At 48.9% G+C, this 7806-nt stretch overlaps 1 protein-coding gene and 1 non-coding gene across 4 annotated transcripts in view; one reads left to right on the forward strand and one right to left on the reverse strand.

Annotated features, from left to right (window-relative positions):
- Nucleotides 1-7806, forward strand: part of STK11 (serine/threonine kinase 11) — a 29724-nt gene that overhangs the window by 4384 nt on the left and 17534 nt on the right. The window lies entirely within an intron of this gene.
- LOC111724985 lies at nt 3716-3800 on the reverse strand. Its single transcript, XR_002773180.1, has one exon. It is a non-coding gene; the product is annotated as a small nucleolar RNA MBII-202 (small nucleolar RNA).

Genomic DNA, 7806 nt, shown 5'->3' on the forward strand with positions numbered 1-7806 from the left:
CGTCATTGTTGTTTGGCGGGTCCGGGCTGGGGATTCGAACCCACCACCTTAGGTGTACGTGGCTGGCGCCTTAGCCAGTTGAGCTATAGGCGCCGAGCCCAGTTTTTGACTTCTATATGGGCTCTGAGGGTTGAGGGAGACCTGTCTCCTGGATGCTATCTGTGAAAGAGCTGGACAGACCCCTCACCAGTTGGCTGGTAACATGGCTGACCTCAACTCCCAAGTCCTCCTGACTTCTCCTAGGTCTGTGGCTCTTACCACTGGCTGGAAAGTGTTTGCTGTTCTCTGTTCCTGCCTGGCTCAGCTGCCAAGGTGGTGTTGGCTTTGGGCCTGTTATGTTCTGGTGCAGGTGAGACACATCTGAGGCACCTGGGGGGCTAGCTGGGAGGCCTTGGGGTGCATGGCCAGATTGGGCCCCTTACTGCCACGCACCCTATTTACTGCCACTCCTTGAGGGGCTTGCCCTTCTAGTACCTAACTCCTGGTGACTGTATGCTCCTGGTGAATGATTGGAACCTGTGAAACCCCTGTCCTTTGGTTGTATTCAGGGATAAATCCATCCAGGGGTATCACCTTGTGGTAGCAGAGTTGAGGGCCTTCAGAATGTCTGCAGATCCCGTAGTGGTATCTGGGCACCTGGGGGCCTGTAGCATTGGAGCAGATGTGTTGACCAAGGGACCCAGGGGCCTAGTGTATGGTGGGCTGGGGCATGTGTATATGATGAAGCACCTGTTCAGAATGTGCATATGAGTTTTGACAAATGCATATGCAAGATCAGTGGGAGAATGCTTCACTGCAGGACTTTGTTATTGCCACAATACCCAGTTGGCAAGTGTTTGAGCCTCCTGGTTTCCTGGATGGTCAGTGGAGGTCTCTGGTGTTCCTTCCTGTGAGCACTAGATGTTGGTAGAGATAGGACCAATGGCTGCGAGGAACCCAGTTTCACCCCTATTCAGCAGAACAAGAGGGGAAACAGGCCAGGGAGCAGAATGGTCGGTGGAACCTGGATTAGGCTGGGCACCATGGCCACCCAAGATTTGTGATTCAGACTTGAAATAAGCCACAAGCTCTGGCTCAAAGTTAGCGTAGAATTTTACCTGATGTGCAAGGCCTTTGCCTTTGGGCTGGACCCTCCTTGGAGTGAAACCCAAGACCCTCCCTGTGCTGTCCTGTCCCTGAGTTGGAACCTACAAGTTTGCAGCTGTTAATAAGTGGGTGCTGCCAGGTGGACCTGCCTGCTTGGGGCTGGGGCTGCTGGCTGTCCGGAGTACTGATGGAGCCCAAGGGGGTATGGGTGTGGCCTGGGCCTATCCAGCTCTCAAAAAGAATGTCCACTCTCTGGCCAGCCTCACTACTAGCTGGCTGTGGGGAAGAAGGCTCCTTTGTCTGTGAGAAGCTTAATAAACTCAACTCAAATTGTCTCTCTTATAGTTGAGTCTGGCCCTCCAGCTCATGTGGAAATGTTCTTCCAAGAGTGTGATGTGGGCTTTTGCTGGGGGTAGGAGGGGGTGGTTGGGGATAGACTGAGCCAGTGGACAGTGTCTTGTCCTCTCCTGCTCCTTCCAGGAAGGCTGCTGGGAAGTATGCCTTATTACCTTCTTGCTGGTAAAAAATGACAAATTCACGGCTGGGTATGGTGGCTCACGCCTGTGATCCTATCACTCTGGAGGGCCGAGGAAGGCAGATTGCCTGAGTTCACAGGTTCGAGACCAGCCTGAGCAAGAGTAAGACCCCCATCTCTAAAAATAGCCAGGCATTGTGGCAGGCGCCTGTAGTCTCAGCTACTCAGGAGTCTGAGGCAAGTGATTTGCTTGAGCCTAAGACCGTGGTTCTCAACCTTTCTAATGCCGCAGCCCTTTAATACACTTAAAAGAGGTCATGACCCACAGGTTGAGAACCATTGGCCTAAGAGGTTGCTGTGAGCCATGACAGCAAGGTACTCTACCTGGGGCGACAAAGTGAGACTCTTGTCTCAAAAAAAAAAAAAGAATTTTTTTGAATAGATTTTTGAGTTTTATTGAAATCTTACATGAACAAGAAACAAATTGTCATGGCTTTGATGTTTAAGCCAAACAAATTTTGCAGGGCAGATTTTTTTTTTCCCTTACAGACAGAGTTTCACTTTGTTGCCCTCCTAGTGTGTTCTGGCGTCATAGCTCACAGCAACCTCCAGCTCTTGGGCTTAAGTGATTCTCTTGCCTCAGCCTCCTGAGTAGCTGGCACTACAGGCCCCTGCCACAACGCCTGGCTATTTTTTGGTTACAGTTTGGCTGGGGCCAGGTTTGAACCCGCCGCCACCCTCGGTATATGGGGCTGGCACCCTACTCACTGAGCCACAGGTGCCACCCTGCTTTAATTTCTTAAAACTACTAAGACAAAGCTCAGAGCCTAAGGCTCAAGCAGCTAAGGCGCCAGCCACATACACCTGAGCTGGCGGGTTAGAATCCAACCTGGGCCCGCCAAACAACATTGACAGCTGCTACCAAAAAATAGCTGAGCATTGTGGCAGGCACCCGTAGTCCCAGCTACTCGGAAGGCAGAGGAAGGAGTATCACTTGAGCCCAGGAGTTGGAGGTTGCTGTGAGCTATGATTTTACAGCACTCTACCCAGGGCGACAGCTTGAGGATCTCTCTCAAAAAACAAAAAAAACTACTTAGACAGAACACTAGTTTGTCTGTTTTTTTGCAGTTTTTGGCCGGGGCTGGGTTTGAACCTGCCACCTCTGGCATATGGTGCCAGCACCATACTCCTTTGAGCCACAGGTGCTGCCCCTGTATTGTTATTTACTGCATACTCCGTATTTCTATGTAATCTATTCCAAATCCAAAAAAAAAAAAAAAGAAAGAAAGAAAAAAGAAACTGACCAAAACCAAAGGTTCTGCAAAATCATGATTTAACAGTGTGCTCAGCTATGGCTCAGCGCCTATAGCTCAACTGGCTAAGGCGCCAGCCACGTACACCTAAGGTGGTGGGTTCGAATCCCCAGCCCGGACCCGCCAAACAACAATGACGGCTGCAACCAAAAAATAGCCGGGCGTTGTGGCGGGCGCCTGTGGTCCCAGCTACTTGGGAGGCGGAGGCAGGAGACTCGCTTGAGCCCAGGAGTTGGAGGTTGCTGTGAGCTGTAATGCCACGGCACTCTACCCAGGGGGACAGCTTGAGGCTCTGTCTCAAAAAAAAAAAAAAAAACTGTGTGCTCAGCTAAAAGACAAATTTTTATTGTGAAACAGGAAAGTACTGGCTTGGTGCCTGTAGCACAGTGAATGCAGCACCAGCTATATACACCAAGGCTGGTGCATTCAAACCCGGTCCGGGCCAGCTAAACAACAATGACAACTGCAACAAAAAAATAGCCAGGCGTTATGGCGGGTGCCTGTAGTCCCAGCAACTTGGGAGGCTGAGGCAAGAGAATTGCTTAGGCCCAAGAGTTTGAGGTTGCTATGAGCTGTGACGTTACCGCACTCTCAAATGGCAACATAGTGAGAGTCTGTCTCAAAAAAAAAAAAAAAGAAAGAAAAAAGAGAAACTAGAGGGCATCACGAAGAAAAAAAATGGTTGGTAATCTTCACCGTGTAGCATCTTGCCATACTTCCTTTGAGTCTTTTTTTGTGGGGGAGGGCTGGGGCTGGGTTTGAACCCTCTACCTCTGGTATATGGGGCTGGCGCCCTACTCCTTTGAGTCTTTTTGTTGTTTTCTTTTCCTATTCTGAGCACTTTTTTGGTCATCAGTTTTCAGATGGAAAAGGGTTCAAAGGTACTTCCATCAAAGCAGCCAAGTACTCCTTAATGAATTATAAAAGTCTCCAAAGGATTGTTAAAAGAATAAATTATATCTGCTTATTTTTGGCAGTAGATGCTCACTGTGGCACAAGTGAGGGCTAGGAAGGGTGGCCTATGGCATGTCCCCCATGCTCTACTCTCGGAGCAGTAGGTTGTCTGGTGCCATGGCTTCTGATAGTAGGTTTTGTGTATAGGCATAGACAAAAGGACATGTATATTTCCCCCCTTATTACCAACAAGAATATACTATTGACAATTAGTAGATACATCCAGGTTTTCAGTGTACATAACTTCTCCATCCTGCTGTCATAGCCCAGCGGCAGCAAGAGTCACCATGGATGGCATGGCTACAGCCCCATGGTAGTTTATTCATGGATACTGAAATCTCAATTTCATGTCATTGTTACCTCACAAAATATTGTTCTTTTGTGTCCCCACACTCCAAATGTTTAGATATGTAAAAATTGCTGTGTGTTAATGGTTGGATAAGATCAGGCTGTGGCCCAGCTTTGGGCTAGGGTTTTCTGACCCCTTCACCTTGCAGCCTGAGCCAACCCTTTTTTATTGAGACAGAGCCTCAAACTGTCGCTCTGGGTAGAGTGCTGTGGCATCACAGCTTGCAGCAACCTCCAACTCTTGGGCTTAAGCACTTCTCCTGCCTCCGCCTCCCAAGTAGCTGGGATTACAGGCACCTGCCACAATGCCCGGCTATTTTTTGGTTGCAGCCGTCGTTGTTGTTTGGCGGGCCCCGGGCTGGATTCCAACCTACCAGCTCAGGTGTATGTGGTTGGCACCTTTGTCACATGAGCCACAGGTGCAAAGGTTTTGTTCATTCTTTTATTCTTTTTTCTTTATTTTTGTCTGGCTTTATTATTATTTACTTATTATTTTTTGAGACAGATTCTCACCATGTCACCCTCGGTACAGTGCTATGGCATCACAGCTCACAGTAATCTCCAGCTGTTGGGCTTAAGCGATTCTTTTGCCTCAGCCTCCCAAACCAAAGCTTTTTGCCCAAGGATTGTCCCCATCCATGAGGTGCTTCTTGAGGCCTTTGCTCTGCGGAAGCTTGGCAGTGGTTTGTCCAGCCTGCTCCATGCTAGTGGCATGATGGGGTTGCCCAAGTATTTACTGTTTCAGGAAGGTAGTTTATGTGTATGCTGAAGGGTACATCACCAGATACTAGAGTTCTGGGTCCTGGGGAGCATGTGTGTGTCTAATAAGGTGGTATGGAGATGGTCAGTGATCTTTGGGTTTGGTCCTCACCAACCCAGAGTGCTTGGCCCATGGCCACCATAACATAGGGTCACTGTGCAGCCTTTTCTCTGTGGGATGAGAGGTGCATCTTTCCCTGTATCATGTGCCATTTCTAATGAGTATGCACCCAGCCATCTTGGGAAGTGATATGAGATAACGTGTCCAGGGTGCCTGGCCCTCCAGCTACTCCCAGAACTGCAGTGTTGGGTCGGGAACACCTTGCACCTGTGCCTTTACATTTAGCTAGAGTCTCCCTGGCTGTGTAGCAGCCCCTGAACCCTTGGGAGATGCCAGCTGTCTCTCCTGAAATTCTACTGGAAGGTGGACAACAGCTTTGTAAAGTGTGGGAACTGAGGCTAGACACTACCTTTGCATTGGGGAATATTTGGATCTAGGTGGTAAATGGTTTGGATTTTAGTGAGTTGAGAATCAGCGCCCTGGACTTTGTTGGTTTACGTTCTCTCAATAAATAAAACATCCCCAGCAGCCTTTATGAGCTTCCAGCCCTGTGTTGGGAAGGGTTCCACTGGGAGGCCCAGGCTGGTTGCCACTAGAGCCAGCCAGTGAAGCAGCCAGGGTTTGTCTCCCTTCTTGGCCACAGCAGGCTGAGCGTGTGTGGCTGCCACCCTGTGTATCTCATGTGTGCCTGTCCCTTGGCAGAGGGAGGGTGATTGTGATATGAGGTGGCAGCTAGGGCTGGGGGAGCAACGGGTCAATAGCTTGAAGGTCTGGGCTGGGCAGTCAGCTACGCTGATTGCACAGTGGGCTTTTGGTGCCTGTCCCAGGCCAGGGCAAGTGTGGAACACTGATTCTTCGCTCAGGAGTCTGGGGCACCAGCCGTCCCTCACGTCAGGGAATCATAATGAAGTTGCCTATATCTGTATCCACCATGTTTCCTGAACCAAACTTGATTTTTTTTTAACAACTTTATTGACATACAATTCACATGTCATAACGTTCATGCTTTTAAAATGTACACTTCAGTCTGGGCAAGGTAGCTCACACCTGTAATTCTAGCACTTCGGGAGGCCAAGGAGGGAGGATCAATTGAGCTGAGTTCAGAAGACTACCCTAAGAGGAAGAAGAGATCCTGTCTCTACTAAAAATAGAAAAACTAGCTGGGCATTATGGCAAGCACCTGTGGTCCCTCAGGAGGCTGAGGTGGGAGTATCCCTTGAGCCCAGGGAATTGAGGTTGCTGTGAATTAGACTGATGCCCTGGCACTCTATCCTGGGGAATAGAGTGAAACTGTGTCTCGGAAAAAAAAAAAAAGTACACTTTGGTGTCATTTAGTATTAATATAATGATACATTGACAGAGTTGTGCAACCATCACCTCTGTCTACTTCCAGAACATTCTCTTTACCCACAAATCCTCAAGGTTTGTCCATGTCATAGCCTGTGTTAGAGCCTCTTTCCTTTTCATGGCTGAGTAATATTCCAGTGTTTGGTTGGCCAGGTTGTATCAGTCCACTCACTTGTTGATGATGGGCACCTGGGCTCTTTCAAACTTTGGGTGAGGGTGAATCATGCTGTTGTTATGTGTGTGCAAGTATTTGTGTTGAACTGTACTTTTTCAGCCACCTTCCTCTTGCTTCAACTTTTTTGGATTCCTTGGCAAGCACTTGCCTTATTTCAGAAGCATCAGAGAGAGGGGGGCATAGGGTCCTTACTGGTATCTCCTGGCAAGCCAGGCCCACCCCTGGCTACCGCAGAGCCCTCTCTGGTGGTGGTTCCTTCCTGAGTAAAGGGTCATGGGATGATTGTTCCAGGACTCCTTGTGCCGCTGGTTCCCACCTTCCTGAGTGTTACGTTAATTTTTTTTTTTTTTTTTTGAAACAGAGTTGCTCTCAGAATGCTGTGGCATCATAGCTCACAGCAACCTTAAACTCCTGGACTCGAGATCCTCTTGCCTCAGCCTTCTGAGTAGCTGGGACTATAGGCACCTGCCACAGTGCCTGGCTAATTTTTATTTATTTTTGCAGTTTTGGCCAGGACCAGCCTTGAACCTGCAATCCCTGGTATATGGGGCGGGCGCTGCCCCTATTTATTTATTTTTTGTTCTTGTTGAAGTTGTCATTGTTGATTTTAGCTGGCCCAGGCTGGATCCAAACTGGCCAGCCTTGGTGTATGTGGCTGGCACCCTACCCACTGAGCTACGGGTGCTACTGCCTGGCTATTTTTAGAGACAGGTCTGGCTCTAGCTCCGGCTGGTTTTGAATTCCTGAGCCCAGGCAATCCAAACTCCTTGGCCTCCCAGAATGCTAAGATTACAGGTGTGTGCCACCACACCTGGCCTTTTATTTATTTATTTATTGTTTTTGAGACAGTCTTACTCTGTTGCCCTGGGTAGAGTGCCATAGCATCAAAGCTCATAGCAATCTGAAACTCTTGGGCTCAGGCGATCCCCTGACCTCAGCCTCCTGAGTAGCTGGGACTATAGGTGGCCACCATAACAGCCAGCTAATTATTCTATTTTTAGTAGACAGGGGTCTGACTCTAGCTCAGGCTGGTCTAGAACTCCTGAGTTCAGGTGATCCACCCATCTCAGCCTCCCAGAGTGCTAGGATTATGGACATGAGCCACTGGGCCCAGCTGAGTTTTGTTTTTTCTTTCTCTCTTTTTTTTGAGACAGAATCTCACTTTATTGCCCTTGGTAGAGTGCCATGGCATCATAGCTCACAGCAACCTCATCCTCATGGGCTTAAATGACTATTTTGCTTCAGGCTCTCAAGTAACTGGGACTATAGGTATCTGCCACACGCCTGG

This window comes from Otolemur garnettii, unplaced genomic scaffold (assembly GCF_000181295.1).
Source record: "Otolemur garnettii isolate 467f Iridium unplaced genomic scaffold, OtoGar3 scaffold00029, whole genome shotgun sequence".
NCBI classification, from domain to species: Eukaryota; Metazoa; Chordata; class Mammalia; order Primates; family Galagidae; genus Otolemur; species Otolemur garnettii.